The 26,001-nt window shown below is 41.0% G+C and overlaps 1 protein-coding gene across 3 annotated transcripts in view; it reads right to left on the bottom strand.

Moving 5' to 3' along the window:
* Positions 1-26,001, bottom strand: part of MTR (5-methyltetrahydrofolate-homocysteine methyltransferase) — a 138,130-nt gene that overhangs the window by 4,531 nt on the left and 107,598 nt on the right. Inside the window, exons 32-34 of one of the 3 annotated variants that reach the window (XR_010114831.1) lie at positions 21,103-21,263; positions 11,093-11,269; positions 1,259-6,531 (exon numbers count right to left, since the gene is read on the bottom strand). The gene's annotated coding sequence lies outside the window, so the exon portion shown is untranslated. Of the gene's footprint in view, positions 1-1,258; positions 6,532-11,092; positions 11,270-21,102; positions 21,264-26,001 lie in introns of those variants that run through there. The other 2 variants (XR_010114830.1, XR_010114832.1) reach the window with 2 other exon arrangements.

Genomic DNA, 26,001 nt, shown 5'->3' with positions numbered 1-26,001 from the left:
TTGATTTAGTGGGATCAGTAAAGGAGATGGCCCTCCCCAATATGAGTGGACACCATCCAATCCCTTGAGAGCCTGGATAGAACAAAAAGGTGGAGGAAAGAGGAATTCACCCCTTTTCCTTCCAGCCTGAGTACCAGGGCATAGATCTTCTCCTGCCCTCGGTGCCCCTGCCCTGGCCTCTGGACTTGGGCTGAATTATCCACCCACTCCCCTGGGTCTCCAGCTTGCAGGTGGCAGATCATGGGACTTCTCAATCTCTGTAATCAAGTGAGACAATTCCAAATGTGAAAGTTCTTCCTATAGACAGTTGAGTCCTAAACAACACACGTTACTTACATGCAGATTTTCTTCTGCCTCTGGCACCCCTGAAACAGCAAGACCAACCCCTCCTCTTCCTCCTCCTCCTCCTCAGCATACTCAACGTGAAGATGATGAGAATGAAGACCTTTATGGTAATCCACTTCACTTCCTTAATAGGAAATATATTTTCTCTTCCTGATGATTTTTAAATAAAATTTTCTTTTGTCTAGCTTACTTTATTGTAAGGATACAGTATATAATACATATACCAAATATGGTTTTGTTTTTTTGTTTTGTTTTGTTTTCTCTCTCTTGTTGCCCAGGCTGGAGTGCAATGGCACAATCTCGGCTCACTGCAACCTCCACCTCCCAGGTTCAAGTGATTCTCCTGCCTCAGCCTCCCAAGTAGCTGGGATTACAGGCGCATGCCACCACGTCTGGCTAATTTTTGTAGTTTTACTAGAGACGGGGTATCGTCATATTGGTCAGGCTGGTCTCAAATTCCCGACCTCAGGTAATCCGCCCACCTTGGCCTCCCAAAGTGCTGGGATTACAGGCCTGAGCCACTATGCTCAGCCCCAGATATGTTTTTAATCAACTGCTTATGTTCTCAGTAAGGCTTTTGGTCAACAGTAGGCTATTAATAGTTAAGTTTGGGAGAGTCAAAGGTTATATATGGACTTTCCACTGCAAGGAGATCAGTTCCCCTAACCCCAGAGATGTCCAAGCGTTAACTGTACACCCAATCCTCTCCTTTCTCTTCTCAGTCTCCACAAGTTCCCCCTCCATCATCATGCATTTCTCTTTGTTATTTTGTTTTCCTTCATGCTTACTCACTCTCATCCACATGCACATATTTCTCCCCCTGTCCAGCACAGGAGTGCACACCTGTCACCTCCTCCCGCCTTCTGTATTAGTCCGTTTTCATACTGCTGATAAAGACATTCTCAAGACTGGGTAATTTATAAAGAAAAAAGAAGTTTAATGGACTCACAGCTTCACATGGCTGGGAAGGTCTCACAATCATGACGGAAGGTGAAAGGCATATCTTACATTGTGACAGACGAGAAAGAATGAGAGCCAAGCCAAAGCAGAAACCACTTATAAAACCATCAGATCCCGTGAGACTTATTGACTACCACAAGAGCAGTATACGGGAAGCCGCCCCCATGATTCAATTACCTCCCACTAGGTCCCTCCCACAACATGTGGGAATTCAATCAAGATGAGATTTGGGTGGGGACACAGCCAAACCATATCACCCTCTATGGTGTCCTCACAGTCCTTTAAGAAAATCTTCTCTCTCTGATGAAATAAAAATGTTAGAACTTGGAAAATCCTTAGAGTTTACATGGTTATTCTCAGTGCACACACACACCCCTCCCCACAGTCCTCCGGATGTGTGCATAGTTATCCCTTGCTCAAACCTCCTACTTAAAAAGGCTTTGAGGAAGATGTTGTCCCTACTGGCAGAGGATGAAGCGGTAAGAAGCTGAGAGAGGGTTGAGACAGAGGGAAGCAGACTCTCTTCCCCGCTGCGCCCTCAAGATCAGCATCACATCTTTAAATGTACCTTCATCACCTCTTCCTCTCTTTCTTTTTTCCACTGCCTCCATGTCAATGCTGGACAGGAGCACGAGTGAAGCATGAGTTTCCTTCCATTTTCAAAACAAACCTTTAACTTAGGAATGAAGGTGAAAGAATATATTTTTTCCTAAACCAACAGTGTAAACCGGCTGGACTGTTTTGTAAAAATATCACACCCTCTGGATGTTTCACGAGCTGATTTGCATGGTACCAGATGAGTTTCTTTTTTCCTCTTTCAATCAACTCAAGTAAATATACAACATGCAGCCAAATTACATCCTCTTACAGGAAGAGAGGTTTCAAAATCTTTTCTTATTGTTTACCTGAATCTGTTTGTTCACAGTTTCTCAGACAGGCAAGACATCCTCAGAACAAAGTTACTAAAAGGATTTTCAGGTGACACAGGCTGCAGCTGAAAGTTAGTTATGTAACTTTGGTTTTGTGGCTCTTTCCATTTTCAGGGTGTACAGCAGATACTGACTAATTAACATGGAAATTGATTTGTGTGCTTGAGCATTCCAGCTAGCTGCGACAAGCATTTCACGCTCTGCGTTGGAAAATGTTCTCATTGCTTCTTTGGTAATGCTGAGCCATGGATAGATGACAATGACAGTTCACTTTTGTCACTCTGAATGAAGGAGTAAATAAGTGCCCCATCCACAGAACCACGGAGCTCGTGTAATCCACTCAAAAAGGGACCCTGATCCAGCAACTTTGATGCAACCTGACTTTCCTTGGACACTTCCAGTGACAGGAGACTCACTACTGTAATCCAGCTGTTTGCCATGGCTCTGCTGGGTCTTAGTTAAAGGGGGTCACTCACACGAGTGTTTCCCTTTTTGGTGCTCCCAGTGAGAGGCCAAAACCCTGGGGCAAGTGGAAAGATGCCCATCTAACAGTCTACTCCCTCTAAGGTCAGAATTCTCTCATAAAGGTGCAGTGGCATGCACCTGGAGTCTCAGCTACTCAGGAGGCTGAGGTGGGAAGATCGCTTGAGCCCAGGTTCAAGTCCAGTCTAGGCAACACAGCAAGACTCCATCTCTAAAAAAAAAAAAAAAAAAATTCTCCCATAAAGCTTGCTCCTTTGCAGGTAAGAGACCATCACCACTGTTTCTTCACTATTTGTTAAGGGACCATTTTGTGTCAGATATTGTCTTATATACCGGGGCTGCAACTTAAATAATACTTACTCTGTCTACCAGGAACTTCCAATCTAGTTTATTAAATTTTAATGACTTTGAATTAGATAAACTAGTATAAGTTATTTATAGCATTCTTTATACATTATTTAATTCAATAAAAATTATTGACTAGAATTTACAGTTTAGTAGGGAGAGAAATCTAAATAAATTATTATAACAGGATGGTGCAAGTGCCATCATAAAGCACAGCTCATTAACTTGATCCTTCTTAAGGTAACTGGCCAGGGAAACCTCTTAGAGGTGTTAAGAGGCAGAAAACCTAAGGGCATTGAACACTTAAGGGGCTGGGGGCAGGATTTAGGGAGAAGGATGCTGCCAGAAGGATCTATTGCTTTGTGATGTTATTCAAGGCTAGCCCAGCCGTGCACCAGCTGATTGACTATTGGAGTCCTTGGACACTACCCATAATCATTCTTAACCACCCATGTCGCATGGCTAATGAGAGGTCTTGCGGTACTGGCTTAATGAGTTGAAACGATTCAACTATAATTAGCACATTTATTATTTTAATATGAATCAATGCTTCTAAAGCCCTCAAAAAGAACTTAATCTCTAAAATAAATTAAACCCTTCCTACAAGCTCCTTCATACTACTATCACACTTAGTGTTTTCTTCTTAGCATAAATCGCACATGTCATCCCATTTCCAATCATAGTGGATCGCAAACAGCCAGGCTAAAAGTAATTAAGTTTTATTGTAAATTGTTTTCTGAGCTTTTCTGAAAATCCCAAGGAAAGGCCAGGAGGAGCAGATCTCCAGCTAGGGTGACATTCTGATTGGTCGTGATGACGGCAGTGCATTTTTGGTAAAACCAACAATGGTGCTTTTCAGACACAAGTCCTGCCTAACCTAACATGGCATGAAGGAGGCCGGCAGCCAGGTTTGCATTTTCGCTTGTTGCCTTCGCATCTTCATCCATCAGGCTGAACAGAGAATCAATAACCAGTAGCCTAGCAGGATTTTTTAAGGTTATCACTCCCAATCCTTCATTTGATGGATGCTGAATGTTGATCAAATTGACTGAGAGTTGAAAAGTTGCCTTCTGCTGCAGGTTTGATGAGTTACCATTTTCTGCCAGATAAAGAAGTTTCAACAAAAGAAGAAAAATTACTTTTCTGGGATCTGCTCTTGCTCTATAGAAACAGAAACACAGCTAAGAGGCTTAAAGTGGAAACAGCAGAATATTTAGGTCTCACCGAGGACCCTGCCTATTTTGACAGGGAAGTCCTTTTGTTCTATGTACATATTTTGAAAAACCAGTGTTTCTTTTTATAGGAAAGGATTTCTAAAAGGCATTCTTTGGAAACTCCAAAGTAAAGCAAAATCTATTAGACATCTAGGATATGGTCTTGAAATTAATGTTAAGTGAGAACTGACATATCAAAGATGTAAGTATTAAGGTTCTAATCTATTTTTACAATGAATTCCCATTTATCCAGAATGTTTCCAAATCCTAGAATTTTTTAAGAAATTCGGATTAAAAAAAAATACCAGAGAATCCTGGCTTTGGCAATGGTCTTTTCTCCTTTCCATGTTTGTAACTACTTTCTCCAACAGTGAGAAATATCTATAATAGTTTTAGAATTGCTAAGCCAAGCCACTGAGAAAAGCAAGCCTATTAACTAGAGTTTGATATTGTTGAAATTATTTTTCTTCTTGAGGTTAAATTTGCATACAGTGCAATGCATATATCTTAGGTGTACAATTCATTGAGGTTTGATAAATATATACCTCATAGAATTATTACTGCAACCAAGATACATGGAACATTTCTATTATCCCCAAAATTGCTCTTATGTCCTCTTCCAGTCAGTCCCCAACTCCCACAGATAACCGTTCTGAAGTCTATCACTGTAGAATACTTCAGCCTATTCTTTTTTTTTTTTTTTCCTTAGAGACAGGGTCTAGCTCTGTCACCCTGGTTGGAGTGCAGTGGCACAATCCTGGCTCACTGCAGCCTTGAACTCCTGGGCTCAAGAAATCCTCCTGCCTCAGCCTTCAGAGTAGCTAGAATTATAGGCACACACCATCATGCCTGGTTATTTTTTAAACTTTTGTAGAGGCAGGGTCTCACTATGTTGCTCTGGCTGGTCTTGAACTCCTGGCCTCAAGCAATTCCCCTACCTTGGCCTCCCAAAGTGCTGAGATTACAGGCATAAGCCACCGCATCTGACTTTACTTCAGCCTATTCTTGTACTTCATATAAATGAAATCATGAAATTATGTGTTCTTCTACATTTGGGCTCTTTTGCCCAACAGAGTGAGTTTGACATTTGTTCATACTGTTGGGCCTAGATCAGTAGTTCATTCCTTTTACTGCTGAATAGTATTCCAGGGTATGAATATTCCATGAATTGTTTACCCATTTTCCTGTCAATGGACATTGGTTTTGTTTTTTTGTGGTAAGAACACTTACCATGAGATCCACCCTCAAACTGTTGAGTGTACAATGTAGTATTGCTAACTATAGTCATTACATTATACAGCAGATCGCTAGAGCACAATCATCCTGCTTAACTGGAGCTCCACCTGTTGAACAGCTCCCCATTTCCTCCTCCCTGCAGCCTCTGGCAACCATCATGCTACTGTTTCTATGTACTTGACTCTTTTAGATTCCACGTTGTATTAGTCTGTTCTCACGCAGCTATGAAGAAACACCCGAGACTGGGTAATTTATATAGGAAAGAGGTTTAATTGACTCACAGTTCCCCAGGGCTTGGCCTCAGAAAACTTACAATCATGGCAGAAGGGGAAGCAAACATGTCTTTCTTCACACGGCAGCAAGGAGGAGAAGATTGAGAGAAGTGCAGATCGAAGGGGTGAAAAGCCCCTCACAAAACCATCAGATTTCATGAGAACTCACTCACTATCATGAGAACAGCACAGAGGAACCGCCCCATGATTCAGTCACCTCCCATGAGGTCCCTCCCCCAACACATGGGAATTTCAACTCAAGATGCGATTTGGGTGGGAACACTGACCATATCACACATCTAAGTGAGATCATGCAGTATTTGTCTTTCTATAACTGGCTTATTTCACTTAGCATAATGCCCTGAAGTTTCATCCATGATGTCATGAATGACAGGATTTCCTTCTTTTTTCTTTTGAGACTGGGTCTTGCTCTGTCACCCAGGCTGGAGTGGACTGGCATGGTCATAAACCACTGCAGCCTTGACCTCCTGTGCTCAAGCAATCCTCCACCTCAGCCTTCCATGTAGCTGGGACCACAGGTGTGTGTCAACACACCCCGCTAATTAAAAAAAAAAAATTGTAGAGACAATATTTCACTATGTTGTACAGGCTGGTCTTGAACTCCTGGGCTCAAGTGATCCTCCTGCCTTGGCCTCCAAGAATGCTGTGATTATAGGCACAGCCAGGATTTCCTTCTTTTGACGAACATTATAGCTTTTCCTCAGGATTGGTTATTATGAATAAAGTCTGTGGGAATACAAATGGGTGCAACCATTTTGGAAACTATTTGACAGTTTCTTATAAGGTTATAATACTCCTACCCTATGTATGACCCAGCAATTCCTCCGCTAGGCGTTTACCTAAAGGAATTAAAAACGTATTCACAAAGAGACTTGTGCAAGGATATCTATAGTGGCTTTATTCATGCTTGGGAAAGTCGTTCAATGAAGCCATCTAGCCTTGGTTAACTAGTTCTCCAGTGGAATTCTGCTCTTTGTCATTCATTCTCTTGAATATAATAATAATACAGATTTGAACACCCATCTGTTAACTCCAATAAGCAGGTGACCTGTATGTCTGTTTATGTTGTCTTTTTTTCCTCCTCGTCATGAGTGTCCTGGGTAATTTTTGTTTGTGTATGAGGTTCTGGATAATGCTATCATCTTCCAGAGGGGGCTAGTCCTATTTTCTGGTAGGCAGATAAAGTCATAACTAACCAGGGACTGGTTTGTTTGTTTGTTTGTTTTTTAGTTTCCATCTACCTCTCATTTTCCCCGTACATAGGGTATAGCCTACAGGATTCCCAGCTGAGGTTCTGGAGTGCTGACTGAAGCCCTTCTCCCTTAGTGGGTCTTGAATTCCAACTCTGGCCTCCCCAGCACTGTGAGAAGGAAGAAAACTCTGCTTTACCCATTGAGAGTTTTCTGCTTTGTTTCAAGAACAGTTCAAGAATTCAAAAAGTCAACAAATCTCCAGAAAGGCAAAGAGCAGTTTGCTGGGCACCAATGTGCTGTGCCTCCCTTGCGACCAGGATTTTTGCTCCCTTCCACTCCAAATTCCAAAGACTTATTAGCCCTAAACTCCAATTTCTGTCTTTCTAGTCCTATAAGATTGCCAACATTTCAGCAGGCATCTCTCTTCTTAGCAGCAGCTTTCTGCCTAGGCCTTCTGCCCAGAATCTCATCTTCCCGCCTCCCATGACCAACAACTGGCAAATACTCGGAGGGAAAAACGACGGCATGAGGCTGGCTTTCCTCACTGTGATGTTCTTCTCTAGGGATCGTAGCTGATAGGGTCTGTTTGCCTCAGGTAGTTTGTGATGCTTTCAGTTTTTTCAAAAAATAATCTTTCTAGTTGTTTTGTATGAAAACTTCAGTTCACTGTAACCTAATTTGTCCTAGTCAGAAGCGTAAGTTATGACTTAAATATTTTTCTTGTCTAACTGCACTGGATAGGACCAATTCAATGTTTAAGTAACTTGACTTTTCTTTTAGTGAGAATGTTTATGAGGTTGTTCATTAAGATGGATGTTTTGGGCAAGATGGGAACAACAGACACTAGGGACTCCAAAAGAGGGGAGGGAGGGAATGAGCAAGGGTTGAAAAACTACCTATCAGATACTATGTAAACAATGTGGGTGGCAGGATCAATAGAAGCCCAACTTCAGCATCACACAATATACTCATGTAACAAACTTGCATATGTACCTCCTGAATCTAAAAAAATAAAAGATTGATGTTTTATGTGGCTTTTTAATAGATAGCTTTTATCAGATCAAGGATATTCTTTAATATTCTTAGTTTTCTATATTATCATTAAAAAGCATTATTTATTAATTTATCTATACCATTAATATGATCATATCATTTTTCTCCTTTCATCTCTTAATTTTATAAAGTAATGTGTGTGTGTGTGTGTGTGTGTGTGTGTGTGTGATGTGTGTTTTCCTAATTGTATTAGGGTTCTCTAGAGGGACAGAACTAATGGAATAGGTATATACAAAAGGGGAGTTTATCAAGGATTATTAACTCACACAATCACAAGTTCCCACAATAGGCCACCTGCAGGCTGAGGAGCAAGGAGAGCCAGTCTGAGTTCCAAAACTGAAGAACTTGGAGTCCAGTGTTCAAGGACAGAAAGCATCCAGCACAGGAGAAAGATGTAAGCTGGGAGGCTACGCCAGTCTCTCTTTTCACATTTTTCTGCCTGCTTATATTCTAGCCATGCTGGCAGCTGATCGGATTGTGCCCACCCAAGTGTGGGTCTGCCTTTCCCACTCCACTGACTCAAATGTCAATCTCCTTTGGCAACACCCTCACAGACACATCCAGGATCAATACTTTGTATCCTTCAATCCAATCAAGTTGACACTCAGTATTCACCATCACACTAATATTAAACTATTCTTTCATTACTGGAATAAATCTAGACTGATTATGATGCAGTATCTTTTATTACATTTATGACTGGATTCTATTTTCTACCACTTGTTTAGAATTTCATCTTTGCTAAAGTTGCAATTAGATTTTTTCTTTTCTTCTGCTGGGCTTTCCTGATTTGCCATCAAGATTAAATTAAGCTAATAGAATGAGTTGGAGAATATTTGATCTTTTATTGTGCTCTAAAAAACTAAGTCTAAGATTAGAATAATGTGTTCCTTGAAAGCTTTTTAGAACTTACCTGTAAAAATCATCTGGGCATGGTGTTTTATTTGGGTAAAAAATTTTAACTACTACTTCCATTTAGTTTCCTTCTATATATTGAGCCAGTCAGTCTTACTATTTCTGTTTTTGGGACAGTTTCCTTATAGGTCATATTTTTCTAAGAATTTATCCATTTTGTCTAAGTTTCCAAATTTATCACCATAAAGCTGTTCATGGTATTTTCTTATCTTCTTTTAATTTTGATTGTATCTGTAGTTATATCCCTTTTTCTCACCTCAATATTACCATTTTTTCTTTACCAATCTCACCTGATATTTGACTATTTTATCAGTCTCTTTTAAAGACCAATTTGGGCTTTGTTCTAGGATATGTTGTTTTTTTAAAAAATTGGTGTTTGCTCTTATTTTTATGTTTTCTCTCCTACATTCTTTTATTTAATGTATTATTTTATCTTCCTTCATTTTTTCATATTGACACTTAGTCTTTATTCCTTTCTAAAATAAGTGTTTAAACCTATTATGTTTCATCCCAAGTATCACTCATAAATCTTGCCTCATTCCAGAAAGGACTTGATAAAGCTCAGAAAGATGTATATAGTACAAGATTTAAAAGTAAGAATAGGCTGGGCACGGTGGCTCATGCCTGTAATCCCAGCACTTGGGAGGCCAAGGCAGATGGATCACCTGAGGTCAGGAGTTTGAAACCAACCTGGCCAACATGGCAAGACCTCATCTCCACCAAAAATACAAAAAGTTAGCTGGGCGTGATGGCATGCTCCTGTAATCCCATCTACTCAGGAGGCTGAGGTAGGAGAATCGCTTGAACCCAGGAGGCAGAGGTTGCAGTGAGCTGAGATTGCACCACTGCACTCCAGCCTGGGCAACAGAGCGAGACCCTATCTCAAAGTAAATAAATAAATAAATAAATAAATAAATAAATAAATAAATAAATAGATAAATAGGCTGGGTGTGGTGGCTCACACCTGTAATCCCAGCACTCTGGGAGGCCGAGGTGGGCGGATCTCAAGGTCAGGAGTTTGAGTCCAGCCTGACCAACATGTTGAAACCCCGTCTCTACTAAAAGTACAAAAATTAGCCAGGTGTGGTGGTGCACACCTGTAATCCCAGTTACTCAGGAGGCTGAGGCAGGAGAATCACTTGAACCCAGGAGGTGGAGGCTGCAGTGAGCAGAGACCATGCCACTGCACTCCAGCCTGGGTGACAGAGCAAGACTCCATCTCAAAAAAAAAAAAATTAAAAATTAAAAAATATTAATAAGTAAAAGAATATGAAGAGATTCTTGACAGACGGCAATAGTGGTTTGTTTTAACTAAGCTGTTTCTTATACTTAAAGTGGGTTCCTTGTTGGCAGCATATGGTTAGGTATTGTTCTTTTGTCCAATCTGACAATCTCTGGATTTGAATTGGGGTGTTTATACCATTTATATTTAATATAATTATTGATATGGTTAGATTTAAATCTGCCATATAGCTACTCATTTGCTCTGTGTCCCATCTGTTCTTTGCTCCCTTTGCTCTTTTTATTCCTTCTTTTGGATTCAGGTTTTTTATTATTTAATCTTACCCCCTTTGTTGTTGTATTAGCAATACCTCCTCTTGTGCTATTTCAGTGTTTGTTTTAGGGTTTATACGATACATCTTATGTTATCACGGTCTACCTTCAAGTGATATTACATCACTTCACAAATAGTATAAGAACATACTTCAATTCTTCTTCTCTCAGCTTTGTGCTATTGTCGCCATATACTTTACTTCCATATACGTCATAAAATGCACAATAGTTTGTGATTTTCTCTTTAAACAACCAATTCTGCTTTAAAGCCTGCATTCTCAATGGGGTTATATTGCCCACTCCTACCCACCAACGGGCAAAAAAAATAAATAAATAAAGTTCTTGGAGACTGAAAAAAATGTTCAATATTACAATGGCTTGTATTTCCCCAAAAGACCACAGAACATAAACAAACACATGGTGTATCTGTGGTATTCAAATTTTATGCAGGACGTGGGGAGAATTTGGTTGGGGGAAAATGTCTAAAAATGCTTCGTCAGGGAATAAAATTAAAAACAGACTGAGAAACACTTTAAAGAGATTTAAATAATTTTAAAAGCTCTCATATTTACCCACATAGGATGGTTCCCATTCTCAATACTTTTTGTTCCTTCGTGGAGATCCAGATTTCCATCTGGTATCATTTTCTTCTACTTGAGCTTTCCTAGCATTTCTTCTCATGCAGGTCTTCTTATGATGAATTCTTTCCACTTTTGTTGGTATGAAAAGCCTTTATTTCATCTTCAGTTCTGAAAGATATTTTCACTAGACAAAGATATCTAGGTTGACAGTGTTTTTCTTGCAGTACAGATTTTCCCTGACTTACGATTTTTTAATTTTATGATGGTGTAAAAGTGAAACACGTTCAGTACATTCCTTGACTAATGATGGAATTATGTCTAGATAAACCCAACATAAATCAAAAATGTAAGTTGAAAGTGTATTTTAGGCATGATGTTTTCAATTTATGATGAGTTTTTTTGGAACATAACCCCATCATAAGTCAAGCAGCACCTAAACTTCAAAAATATAGTACCACTGTCTTCTGGTTTATATTTTTTCTGAGAAAAAATCTGTTGTCATCCTTCTGTAAACAACGTCCTTCCCCAACTCCCTCTGACTGCTTTCTTCTTATCACTAGTTTCTCTTTCTCTTTTCTTTTAATTCCAGAGGACCCAAATCACTAATTTTAAACAATTTGATTATGTTGTGCTTTGGGGTCATATGTGTGTGTGTGTGTGTTCGGTTTTTTGGGTTTTCTTTTGTTTTTTTTTTTTTTATGGAGTCTCGCTCTGTCACCCAGGCTGGAGTGCAATGGCACAATCTCGGCTCACCACAACCTCTGCCTCCCAGGTTCAAGCAATTCTCCTGCCTCAGCCTCCCAAGTAGCTGGGATTACAGGCATGTGCACCACGCCTGGCTAATTTTGTATTTTTAGTAGAGACAGGGTTTCTCCATGTTGGTCAGGCTGGTCTTGAACTTCTGACCTCAAGTGACCCACCCACCTCAGCCTCCCAAAGTGCTGGGATTACAGGTGTGAGCCATTGCACCCGGTCTGGGGTCATGTTCTTAATCTTTCTTGTGCTTAAGATTTTTTGAGATTCTTGGATTTGTAGCTTTATGATTCCATCAAACTTTGAAAGTTTTCCGTCATTCTGTCATTTTTTTGCGTCTTTAAAAACAGGTTTACTGGAATTTAATTCACATCATACAATGCACACATTTAATCTGTATAGTGCAATGTTTTGTAGTATATTTATAGAGTTGGGCAACCACCACATCAGTCAATTTTCAAACATTTCATTACCCCAAAATGAAACCTGATACCCACTAGCAGTCACTTTCCAATTACCTCCAACTTATAAGCCCTAGGCAATCACTTATCTATGTTCTGTCTCTACAGATTTGCCTATTCTGGACTTAAAAAAAATAGTCATGCAATGCGTGTCTTCTGTGGTTTAAAAAACAGAATGTACTGTCTCACAGTTCTAGGGGCTAGGTAACTGATAGTAAGGTGTTAGCAGTGTTGGTTTCTTCTGAGGTCCCTCTCCTTGGCTTGTAGATGGCCATCTTCTTATGTCCCCACATGATCTTCTCTCTGTGTGTGTCTGTGTCCTAACCTCCTCTTCTTATAAGAATACCAGTCAGGTTGGATTGGGTCCACTTACGGACCTCATTTTACCTTAATTATCTGAAGACCCTATCTCCAAATACAGACCCTATCTCCAAATACAGTCACATTCTGAGGTGCTGGGGGTTAGGACTTCATCATAGGAATTTTTGGGAAACACAATTCAATCCATAATACCAGGCAGTGAGGACACTGAATTCATCATACTATTTATTTTTGTGAGAATTTGAAATTTTTCATAACAGAAGGTTTTAACTTTTATTAAATTAGAAAATTGATGGAAGAGAATAATAAAGTTAAGCCAGTATGAACTACTATAATAGCTTTAGAAAGAAATACAATCACTTATCTTTAAAAAAAAAAATGACTTGATAATCCATAGGCCTATTAGCAGATCATCTTCTACATTCCTGAAGGGTGAATTGTGTTCCCTCAAATTCAAATATTGAAGTCCTACCACCCATACAGAACGTGACTGTATTTGGAAATAGGGTCTTTAGATAACTAAGGTAAAATGAGGTTATACGAGTGGATCCTAATCCAATCTGAACGGTATCCTTATAAGAAAAAGAGATTAGGGCACAGACACACAAAGAGGGAAGACCACGTTGGGACACACGGAGAAGACGGTCATCTGCAAGCCCAGGAGAGAGGTCTCAGAAGAAACCAGCCCTACTGACACCTTAATAGCAGCTGTAGAGCCTCCAGAACTGTGAGGCAGTAAATAAGGTGCCTCAGCCTCCAATGTCTAAGAAACCCAAGATCATATCCAGTCCAAAGGGCAGTCAGACCTTCCCTACGTTAGGCATTAGATAGAACTGGAGTCTCCTTAGTACACCACTGATTTAACTTTTGCTGACATTTAATATTGCCATTTAAGTTTAATCTTTCTTTTTTTTTTTTTTTTTTTTTTTGAGACGGAGTCTCGCTCTGTCACCCAGGCTGGAGTGCAGTGGCGCAATCTCGGCTCACTGCAAGCTCCGCCTCCCGGGTTCACGCCATTCTCCTGCCTCAGCCTCTCCGAGTAGCTGGGACTACAGGCGCCCGCCACCACGCCCGGCTAATTTTTTGTATTTTTAGTAGAGACGGGGTTTCACCGTGGTCTCGATCTCCTGACCTTGTGATCCGCCCGCCTCGGCCTCCCAAAGTGCTGGGATTACAAGCGTGAGCCACCGCGCCCGGCCAAAGTTTAATCTTTCACAATATGGTAGTTATATTTGCCTAGTAAAGCAACACAAGTGAGCTTAATGGTCTGTATCATGGCATAGGCTGAAATATTAGAGGGAGGACAATTGACTGTCTCCATGCTAGGGTCAGCCACAAGATGTAAATATCAAAGTTACAGCCATTAGCTTTTAGGTTTTTTTGGTTCACTTATGCAATTTCTTATTAATATTCCTCCAAGAGAACTGAGGATATTTCCAACACACCATGGAGTCAGAACACCCAATTAATCAAGATGAAATAAGATAAATATCCAAATTAGCTAAATGGGAGAAAAGTGCTTAATAGTCACAGAATCATAGAATTTAGAGGGCTGACTTCCATTTATGGCAATACAGTAAATTAACTGAGAACCCTCCTACCAAAAAACACCTGGAAATGATGGACAAAATATAATAAACATGCTTTTAAATATGTAACTGAACATGCAAGAAAGTAAGAGAAATCCCTCGGGGCAAAGCCTGAAATGAAACAGAAATGCAGCTCAGATTGCCCTGATAAATGTTGCTGGACTTGATAACTGAGGGGCTACTATTTTAACAGTCATGTGAGGACAGGAGATAAAGCCTTGAATCTATAGTAGGAAGACAGAGTGTAAGTTATCTAGTATCAGCACCCTCAAAGGCTTACACTTCAGTAAAAGGGTAGATTAGGAATAACATCCACCCACTGGCAAAGAGGTGTGACAAGAGAGCTTTCTGGTCTCATCTTGTCCTCTAGGTTACATTGTCTTTAAAACCAATACTACTCTGAGAATTCTAACCATGAATCATTTTTCTCCTGTATTTGCAGTTTAAATTTATACTATCTTTGGTCTGTGAATCTCACCTCTGGTATGCCTGAGAGGAAGAAATGCTTTGAGGGACACAACTTTAACCCACGCCTCCAAAATCTCAACAGATGAGGCTCCACCAGACATCATTAGCTCATATCACTAAGACACGTGAGACGATTCGAGTGTTGGACTCACTCATATGTAACTGAATCATCTGAAACCCAGATATTTTCAATGATTTGCCCAAAAGTTCCATAGCATTTAATTGGCAGAGACAGACCAGAGCTCATGGCTTATGAGTTGCCTGCGAATGATTTACTCCTTTCAGCAATCTGCCTCTTTCCGTATAGAAGTTCTTTCTCTGGAGAATCTAAGGGAAAAATCAGGTTCAATTGTCTTTATTTATTTATTTATTTGTTTGCCTTGAGATGGAGTCTCACCTTGTTGCCCAGGCTGGAGTGCAGTGGCCCAGTCTCGGCTCATGGCAACCTCCTCCTCCCGGATTCAAGTGATTCTCCTGCCTCAGCCTCCAGAGTAACAGGGATTACAGGCACGTACCACCACACCCAGCTAATTTTGTAGTTTTAGTAGAGATGGGGTTTCACCACGTTGGCCAGGTTGGTCTTGAACTCCTGACCTCAAGTGGTCTACCCACCTTGGCCTCCCAAAGTTCTGGGTTTACAGGCATGAGCCACTGTGCCTGGCCTCACTTTTCAATATAGGATTGTTGATTTTGAAGACAACTGAGGCCAAGCATGGTGGGTCATGCCTGTAATGCCAGCATTTTGGGAGGTGGAGGCGGGCAGATCACCTGTGGTCAGGAGTTCAAGACCAGCCTGACCAACATGGTGAAACCTCATCTCCATTAAAAATACAAAAATTCACTTTGGGAGGCTGAAGCGGGCGGATCAAGAGGTCAGGAGATCGAGACCATCCTGGCTAGCACGGTGAAATCCCGTCTCTACTAAAAATACAAAAAGTTAGCCAGGTGTGGTGGCACGCGCCTGTAGTCCCAGCTACTCACAAGGCTGAGGGAGGAGAATGGCGTGAACTCGGGAGGCAGAGCTTGCAGTGAGCCGAGATCGCACCACTGCACTCTAGCCTGGGACAGAGTAAGACTCCGTCTCAAAAAAAAAAAAAAAAATCAGCCAGGCATGGGCATGCATACCTGTAGTCCTAGCTACTCAGGAGGCTGAGGCAGAAGAATGACTTGAACCCAGGAGGTGAAGGTTGCAGTGAGCCAAGATCGTTCCACTGCACTCCAGCCTGGGCGACACAGTGAGACTCTGTCTCAAAAACAAAACAAAACAAAACAAAAAACACCAAAAAATGAGCCAATGTGCCCCCAAATACTCAAATAAGCAAGTGGATTCTGCTACTGTGGTGCTTCAAGTTCACAAGTGTCCTCATCTGTATTCTGGAGATACTCTGCACCTGAGCAAGTATGTTGAAAAGATGTGCTACTCAGCACGCTCACTGTCTGCTAACTGAAACACCCTTTGGGAAAGCAATCTGCTTAAGCATACCAATGGTTTTAAATGTAATGCTGCTTTGAGTAATTCATTCTTAGGAAATTCTCAGACATATGAATAAAGGGTTAGTGTTCAATTACACTCACACTATTGTAACCTACAATGCTGAAAAATTGAAAATGCCCTAACGTTCTACAAAAAAATGGTTACATAAATTACAGTACATGTTTAAAATAGATTGTTCTATAGGCATTTTAAAAAATTTGAAGACTGATATAAAACTGAATAAAAAAAGAATTAAAAATATACGTATATATTGTTCTCACTCATGGGGAGCCTAAACAACTTATGTCATGGAGATCGAGAATAGAATGATAGATACTAGAGGCTGGGAAGGGTGTGTGGGTTGGAGGGGTTTGAATAAAGAGAGGTTGGTTAGTGGGTACAAATATACAGTTAGATAGAACAAATAAGCCACAATGTTCAACTGCAGAGTAGGGTGGCTATAGTTAGCAATAATGTATTGTATATTTCAAAGTATCTATAAGAGAGGACTTGAAATGTTACCAATACATATACATAACAAATAATCCAGGTGGGCCAGGCGCGGTGGCTCACGCCTGTAATCCCAGCATTTTGGGAGGCTGAGATAGGCGGATTATGTGAGGTCAGGAGTTTGAGACCAGCCTGGCCAACATGGTGAAACCCCATCTCTACCAAAAATACAAAAATTGGCCAGGCATGGTGGCGCATGCCTATAATCTTAGCCACTCGGGGGGGTGCTGAGGCAGAAGAATCGCTTGAATCCGGGAGGTGGAGGTTGCAGTGAGCCAAGACCATGCCACTGCACTCCAGCCTGGGCGACAAAGCAAGACTCCATCTCAAATAAATAAATAAATAAATAAATAACTCAAGGTGATGGATACTCCAAATATCCTGACTTGACACATTCTATGCATTTAACAAATACATGTACCCCATAAATACATAAAGTACTTTATATGAATAAAAAAGTAACTTACAAAATTTGAAGAACATAGCATTCCCTTTTTATAAATTACAATTCTCTAAATTTTGTATTCCCATGGTCTCCTCTGAAAGATTCAAATTTGTAATTGGTTTATTAAAACATATATTCACAAAATATATACATGCAGAAACCACAATGGTGTAGCACTTCGCACCTGTTAGGATGGCTAATATAAAAACAATAATAACAATAATAGGCCAGGTCCGGTGGCTCATGCCTGTAATCCCAGCACTTAGGGAGGCCGAGGTGAGCAGATCACCTGAGGTCAGGAGTTCAAGACCAGCCTGACCAACATGGTGAAACCCCGTCTCTATTAAAAATACAAAAATGAGCCAGCCGTGGTGGTGGGTGCCTGTAATCCCAGCTACTTGGGAGGCTGAGGCAGGAGAATCACTTGAACCTGGGAGGCGGAGGTTGCAGTGAGCAGAGATCATGCCACTGGACTCCAGCCTGGGCTACAGAGTGAGGCTCTGTCTCAAAACAAACAAATAAATAATAATAATAATAAACACTGGCAAAATTGGAAGGAATACTTGACACTGCTGGCGGGAATGTAAAATGATGCAGCTGTGGAAAACAGTATGATGATTTCTCAAAAACCCAACCCACAAGAAACGAAAGCAAAGACTCAAGCTGACATTTGTACACCCATGTTCATAGCAGCATTGTTCAAAATAGCCAAAAGGTGGAAGCTACCCAAGGGTCCATCAATGGATGAATGGATAAGAAAATGTGGTAACCGTCTACCTGTCTTTAAAATCAATACTACTCTGAGAATTCTAACCATGGGCCTTTTCTCCTGTATGTGCTGTTCAAATTGGTACCAACTTAGTGGTCTGGAAATCCCTACGCTGAAAGATTCACATAAAAAGCCATCTTAGGCTGATAACCCCTGTGGTATGACTGGCAGAAAAAAATGTCTAGAGGGACAAGCCAATCCATATTATTCAGCCTTGAAAAGGAAGGGAATTCTGACACATGCTACAACATGGATGGACCTTGAGGACATTACACTAAGTGAAACAAGCCAGTCACAAAAGGACACATACCGTATGATTCCACTTATATGAGGTATGTAGTCAAATTCACAGAGATTCACAGAGATGGAAAGCAAAATGGTGGTTGCCCCAGGCCAGGCATGGGGGAGGATTGGAGGGTTATTGTTTAGTTGGTACATAATTTAGTTTTGCAAGATGAAGAATTCTAGAGATGGATGGTGGTGATGGTTGCATAACAAGATGTGTGTGTATTTTACCACAATAAAATATATACATGAAAATACATGGATATATACATATATACTATAATATATCAGTCATATAAAAAAGATGATACATGGGTAGGTAGCTTGATAGATATAAACATTGATAGCTTTATGGTGTATTCATTTCCTGTTGCTGCTGTGTAACAAATTTCCACAAACTTGGTGGTTTATAACAACACATATTTATTCTCTTACAGTTCTGGAGAGACAAGTCAGAAATTAAGGTGTCAGCAGGGCCACACTCTCTCTCTGGAGGATCTGGGGAATTCTGTTTCCTGGGTTTCTGCCTTTGGAAGCCGCCTGCATTCCTTGGCTCATGGCCCTTCCTCCATCTTCAAAGCCATCTTCCTCCTACCTGAAATTTTCTATCCTTTGACCAACATCCCCCTAACTGTTCCATTCTCTGGTAACTTCTATTCTACTCTCTACTTCTATGAGATAAACTTTTTTCAGTTCCACATCTGAGCAAGATCATTGATATTTGTCTTTTCGTTCCTGGCTTAATTCACTTAACATGATGTCCTCCAGGACATCAATAACTTTGGAAGCCATTATTCAGCCTACTCACTCATGAACAGACAGCAGAAAAGAGGGAAGGAAAATGAAAAACAATGGAAGAAAATATCCTCTGTATACTTTTATATAGTTTACAAGCTTTTTGTGATGAAAAAGTTTTATAATAAAAAATGCAACATCTTAAAATTGGCTTTCTTAATTGATATAATTTGGATATTTGTGTCTTCCAAATTCATGTTGAAACATGACTTCCAATGCTGGAGGTGGGGCCTGGGTGGGAGGTGTTTGGGTCACTGGGGTGGATCCCTCATGAATGGCTTGGTACCTCCCTGGTGCAATGAGTGATTTCATGGAAATCTGGTTATTAAAGAGCCTCCTCCCTCCCCCTCTCTCTTGCCCCCTCTCTTAATATGTGACAAGGCAGCTCCCCTTGCCTTCCTCCACGACTGGAAGATTCCTGAGGCCTCACCAGAAGCAGATGCCGGCACCATGCTTCTTGTACAGCCTGCAGAACCATGAGTCAAATAAACCTCTTTTCTCTATAAACTACCCAGCCTCAGGTATTCCTTTATAACAACACAAATGGACTAAGACATTAATGCAAGTATAATTTAGTGTATTTGGGGTGCTTTTCCAGGTGTGAGATGGGTTCCACTAAACCATCCAGCACGTCTGGTATAATTATCCTAATGAGCAGAGTAATCCATTTGTAAGGTGTCAAATCTGTAACAGGAATGCTGTCTTATAGCTGCAATGTTTACAGCTCCCTCTGGAAAATTTCCAGTCTCACCACAGTCAGGTTTCCCGTCCCTACACTTCTCTTGTGCTACTGGCATTCATAATGAGATTTATACACATTGTCTATCAAATGAGGTATTTTGATGAGGTGTTGCATTCACTTTTTCTGTAAAGCATGGCTTTGAAGAATTGAAAAAATTAAACATCACCCAAGGGTCTTCATTATTATTCTTCAGTTAATGAAGATTTCTTTTAAAAGCCAAGCCCTGTGCTGAGAGCTTTCTGTGGACTAAGGCATTGATTTCTTGCACTGTCCTATGAGGTGAGTGGTAGCACTGTGGTCATTTACAGATGAGGAAGCTGCCTCGTAGAGAGGGCATACAACCTGCCCAAGGTCCTCCAGTGACTGATTTTTGAAGGCATGAGAGGGGAGGCATTTATGAAACAACATGGAACCCTATTTATGCACTACAGCTAATCACATACACGTCTTCTGAAAAGATCAAAGACAGGTCTGACCTCAGAGTCCCCTCACACAACTGTGCACTTCAGATCAGACTATTAGTTAACACACATCACATCTGCTCTCTTCAAACTCTTTAGAGCTTCTAAAACATACAAAGAAAGCAGAAGAGACAGTTCTTGCCCTTTTAAATATCCTACAATTTAATCTGGGAGATAATACATGCACCCTATAATGTAAGTAAAGTTACAAAATGACCTATACCCTCAAACACACAACACAAGAGTGACCAAGAGCAGGTCAACATACACAAAACCAAAGAGTGATAAGGATGAAGTCTGTTGGAGATTTGGTGGTTAAATGCATTTCTCTTTTCTAGGCATTTGAGGGCACAGCCTGGCAGTTTAATATGACAAACTGGGCTCTTCTATAGATTTTACTCATAAATATCCTTTATGAGTGAACAAAAAAGTAATTTTAAACCGAGCTGAGGCTTTTTAAAAAATTGATGTTAGTATGAACACTGACTCCTTGGAAATTATACCAATGCTCAACAAGCAAAATTTAGTAAAGAAAAATAGAGGAGGACAAAGAAGGAAATCTTGATTTAGAGCAATGGCAAGAAGGCAAGCTGCATCTATAAATTTCTAAAGAGCAGCTTGTTAAATAAATGGTTTCTCTTTGGAAGGCAGATGTTTATCAGTAAATGCTCCTCTGAAGTGCAGCTTGTTAATCTGCAGGAGGAGATGTCTGGGCACTTTTGTTCCCAAAAGGTCGTGATGAGATAAGGAGGGGGAAAGTTTGACAGCTGCTCTGGGATCTGTATTCATGAAGCAACCCAGAATCAGGTTAGCTGTGTTTATGCTCACAGCTAATCACGGACTTTCCTTCTAACATACAGAATGGTGTGCCCACATTTGTAAATACACAAACGTGCGCGCGTGCTCACACAGACACACCCCTTCTTACCTGATTCTGGCGTAGCAATACAGAGATTAATATTCAGAAAGAGTTCTGTACCAGGACTTCGTACCAGTGTTTCCAACAGTGGTGCACAGCACACTGGTTCATCAGGTTAAGCAAGAAGAAATGAAACCAGGCTTGCTTGATGAAGTCTAAAACTGGAGGTCCTAAGGGGGCAAAGTGAAAGAAAGGTCAAAGTTTCCTACCTACTGTTAGCTGCACTTAGAAGCAGCAGTAAAATCTTGGGAAAGAGGCATGAAATAAACATGGGCAATGTAATGTTCCTCCAAATATTACATGAGAGACCAGGAGATGTCGCTTTTGCTTTTAAATCCAGAGCAGAGGATGAGTTTAAGACTTGAGCAACACAAGGTCCTGGAGAGAGTCTGTTCCCCACAAACTCTGCGAAGAATGTTACTCTCCATGAGGGCGAGGAATTTTACTTTCTTAGCATTGTATGTCCAGCCCTGGCACAGGATCTAGCCCAATACATATTTGATGAATGAACAGATAATATGAATGAATGCACAAATGCCATATTACAGCAAATATTTCACCTCCTGGGGATCTTAGCTAAAGCAAAAGTAGAGGCAATTTGTCCAGCCAGCATTTCCTCTCTCTAATATCATAACCACTATTTGAGCTCATTGGAAGAGAAGCTTAAAAGGCAGATGTAAATGTTTGTTCCTCTATCGCTGCAAATCTTGGCACAGCCTTGATAACCAAATACCAATCAACTCTACAAAATAATAGAAGTTGGCCGGGTGCAGTGGCTTCACGCCTGTAATCCCAGCACTTTTGGAGGCCAAGGTGGACGGATCACTTGAGGTCAGGAATTTGAGATCAGCCTGACCAACATGGTGAAACCCTGTCTCTACTAAAAACACAAAAAGTAGCCGGGCATGGTGGCAGGTGCCTGTAATCTCAGCTACTCAGGAGGCTGAGGCAGGAGAATTGCTTGAACCCAGGAGGCCAAGGTTGCAGTGAGCCAAGATTGAACCACTGCATTCCAGCCTGGGCGACAGAGCAAGACTCATCTCAAAAAATAAAAACAAAAAAAGCACACCCATCCGTCTGGATGGAATGGGACATCCTTTTCCCTGCAGTAGGCATGTTTTATTCCTCTAATGTTGGTAGGAAAATAGTTGGGTAAAGCCCTTTCCATCTCTCCCCATTTTGGGGGCAGTCATGTCCTCATTACTGTTTCCTCTCTCTCATCCCCAAATATATATGCACAAATGTTTGCTACTTATATTACAAAGCCTTTAGAAAATTCTCTCTTCCCACCTTCCAGAGTTCTCAACTTTGCCCTGTCCTCTTCAACCCTCCTCACTTTTCAAGTAAAATTTTAAAGGTGGCATCCAAAACCAAACCTCACTTTTCACTTGACAAAACTCAATAATTACTCTGTTTTCTTAAGTCAGATGCTCCTGCTAGTCTGATACAAACCACCCAAAATTAGCGTTTTCCCTCCCCTTCAATGCCAATGGCATTAAATGACTCAACTCTGCCTCACACCAGCCCCTTCAGCTTCCAGGGTGTGAGCTGACCTCCTCGTCAGGACACACTCTCTTGTTCTGTAGCATCTTTTCCATTCACCCTGATAAACCATCTTTTTCACTTCAGCACCCCTCTCGCTAAATAATGTCAGGCTTGGCTCTTTTGCCACACGGTTATAGCAGCAGCAGATGCTCTGCTATCTGGCATAGTTGGGGGAAGGAAAAATGTTGCTTAATCTATATTCCAGTTAAAGGACAGGGGTTACATTTATCATACTTGGGTGGTCAACCTTCAAATACAGTAATTCACATGGTAAAGTGTACTTAGTACTGAAGTGACACTGAATTTTAATGAGTCTTTGATGATTCAGAAGGTACTGCAGGAATATTGCAACACTTACGAGTCATCATTATGAGTATCAGCGATTACTGAATTGTAGGTTTTGAAAGGCCACTGATGGATGGACCAGATTGGCTTCTGTGCGGTTGTCTGTTTCCTTGCATTGGACAGGGGCAGCACATCTCTGAACTTGCTTGGAAAATCTCTGGAGGGCACTAGCTGGCGTCTTGGCGTCTGTTCAACAAATGTTTAAGTTCCTACTATGTGCCTGGCAGAACTGCTAGATTTTTGGTTCTGATATTATCTACTGCACATGATGATCTTCCTCGAGTGCCTTAGCAAATAGAATGGGTACCATGCCTCCCTGTCTCTTTTAGGAAAAGGTTTGTTTTTTTCTATTTTTCCCAGTTGATGGTTAATTTTAACAAATGGAGAAATTTCACAGGGTCTTTCTCTTGATTTTTATCTGATCTGTTGGGTAATAATGCACAATTGGAGTGTAAAGCATAACTAGGTTTCTAAATCATTTTCAGCTGATTGACAATGTTTCTAACTGCAAAAGAACAAACTCATTTCTATGTCAAACAGGACTAAAAAACCTTCATGGATGTGTCCACTTCCTTGTAACTCACCAATTTATTTTGGTTGGGAGGGGGGGTAGTATGTCCACTGATATTTGATCCCTAACTTTGTTCAAGATTTATTTATTTATTTTGAGACAGTTTCGCTTTTGTTGCCCAGGCTGGAGTGCAATGGCACGATCACAGCTCACCGCAACCTCCACCTCCCGGGTTCAAGCGATTCTCCTGCCTCAGCCTTCTGAGTAGCTGGGATTACAGGCATGCACTGCTACGCCCGGCTAATTTTCTATTTTTAGTACAGACAGGGTTTCTCCATGTTGGTCAGGCTGGTCTTGAACTCGCGACCTCAGGTGATCCGCCCACCTTGGCCTCCCAAAGTGCTGGGATTTACAGGCATGAGCCACCGCACCCAGCCTCAAGATTTAATTTGCAGGCCCAGTGGAGAGAAATGGGATCCTGCAGACCAGGAAGCAGTCGTGGCTCTGCTGGAGACCAAGCTGTCACCTCAATTTGCTGTACTTCAGCATTCCCAATGGTTTTAAACTGGATGTTAGTACTTGCCCACAGCAATGAAAGGAAATATCTGATGGTGACCGGAAGGCTTTATATGAGCCATTGAAATATCTCTTGGAGCTAACTGCTACCTTTTCTGAAAAGAGCTGCATTATCTTAAAAATAACCAAGCACTTTTAACACTACAATGTTTTCCCCTGGAATCCTTCAAATTTTGATAAAGTCATCTCAACAGAATTTTTAAAAATCAATAATCATATCAGGTTAAAATATTTTTAATTAATGGTGTTTAGCACTATATACTAACTGGATTTTATATATTTTATTGAAAATATGCACAAATATTTACTTTTCTATTAATAAGATAATGTCACATGATTAAAGCACTGAAATTCTTTCAGATAATCTGGAGGGAAATGTCCTTTTTCTCTTTGCCGAGTTTCTCTCTGGGAAATGAAGAAACAAGATTGTGAGAGTTCAAAGTTCCTTCCTCACCTGCTGCAAGTTCACACTCAGCAGGTCACCGTATTTATTATATTTACCTTATGGATGGCAGAGATTGTCGGTGATCAACAGCATTTATGACTCTATTATTATATTTACCTTATGGATGGCAGAGATCGTTGGTGATCAACAGCATTTATGACTGTCTAGTTCTTGTTTCTTCCATTTCATAGAATCTACACTCTCAAGGTTCTCAAAAACCATTTAATCCAAGATACTTTCCTAGGCGAGAATTTAGGGATTGTTTTGTGAGTCTCCAAAAGGCTATAATACTTAAAAGCAAGGGATGAGGCAAAAGGCATCTTTGAAAATTACATTTGAAGAATGCAGTGTAAATGGAATTAGATATTCCAAGTGTTAAAAAAAACATGGGACTGGCTGAGTTTAGGGGTTACTTCATTTAAATCCTCACTTTTCACTCAGACTAGTCGAAATAGCACCCATTTCAGGCTAGACTTGTTGCCAAGCTAATCTTTTTAAAAGTACAATAATATACACTTGTAAAAATTTGAAACAGTGCAGAAAGAATGAGAAATAGCCAAACCATGAGTTCCCTCACCCCTGATCCTCTAATCCCATTCCGTGGAGGTAACCACAGAAATTTTTAAGTGGTGTGGTGTGGTGCTGAGAAGAATGTTACCGGATGTGAAGGTGGAGAAAGAGAGAAGTGTTACGGTCTGATGTATCCCCCAAATATTGAAATGGAATCCCCACGATGATGGTGTTTGGAGATGGCATCTTTGGGAGGTAATTAGGTCATGAAGGCGGGGCCCTCATGAATGGGATTAGTGCCCTTGTAAGAGGCCAGAGAGCAAGCTTACCCTCCACCCACTGTGAGAACATGAGCAGCTGGCCGCTGCATCCCAGAAGAGGGCCCTCACCAGAACTCGGCCATGATGGCACCATGATCTTGGACTTCCAGCCTCCTGAACTGTAAGAAATAAATGTCTGTTCTCTATAAGCCACCCAGTTTGCAGTATTTTGTTACAGCAGCAGGAGCTAAGACTGGAGGGGTCAGGGGCAACTCCCAGGTTGATGGTGTTATTGACTGACAGAAGAAATTCAGTCTCCCTGGAAGCTGGGTTAAAATAATTGTTTTTAAAGACTTCTGCACTATCTGCAACCCTCTGTACTTGTGCTTTACCCTCAGCATATAATCCTTTTTCTGTCTGAAACACTCTCAATCCTACCTTTCCCTCCAATCTTCCTTAAATGAGCCAACAAATCTTCCACACCTCCCATTGTCTTCAACCTAGCAAAGCCAGCTGAGTCTGCCAACAGTTCCCACAATCCCGACGCTGCTCTTGAGGGGCTCATTGTGAGAAGGGCCCTCAGCAATCCCATTCCCAGACCTTTTTGCAGCATTGGGTTCTGCTGGCATGCCTCGAAACACTCTCCCTCCAGGCTTCCTCCAACCCACAGCTGCTCGCCTGCTGGCTCCCCCTCCTCCTCCTCCTCCTCCTCCTCC

Source organism: Symphalangus syndactylus, chromosome 19, assembly GCF_028878055.3.
Source record: "Symphalangus syndactylus isolate Jambi chromosome 19, NHGRI_mSymSyn1-v2.1_pri, whole genome shotgun sequence".
NCBI lineage: Eukaryota > Metazoa > Chordata > Mammalia > Primates > Hylobatidae > Symphalangus > Symphalangus syndactylus.
The sequence above is the reverse complement of the archived record's forward strand: the minus strand, read 5'-3'. Positions and strand labels throughout refer to the sequence as shown.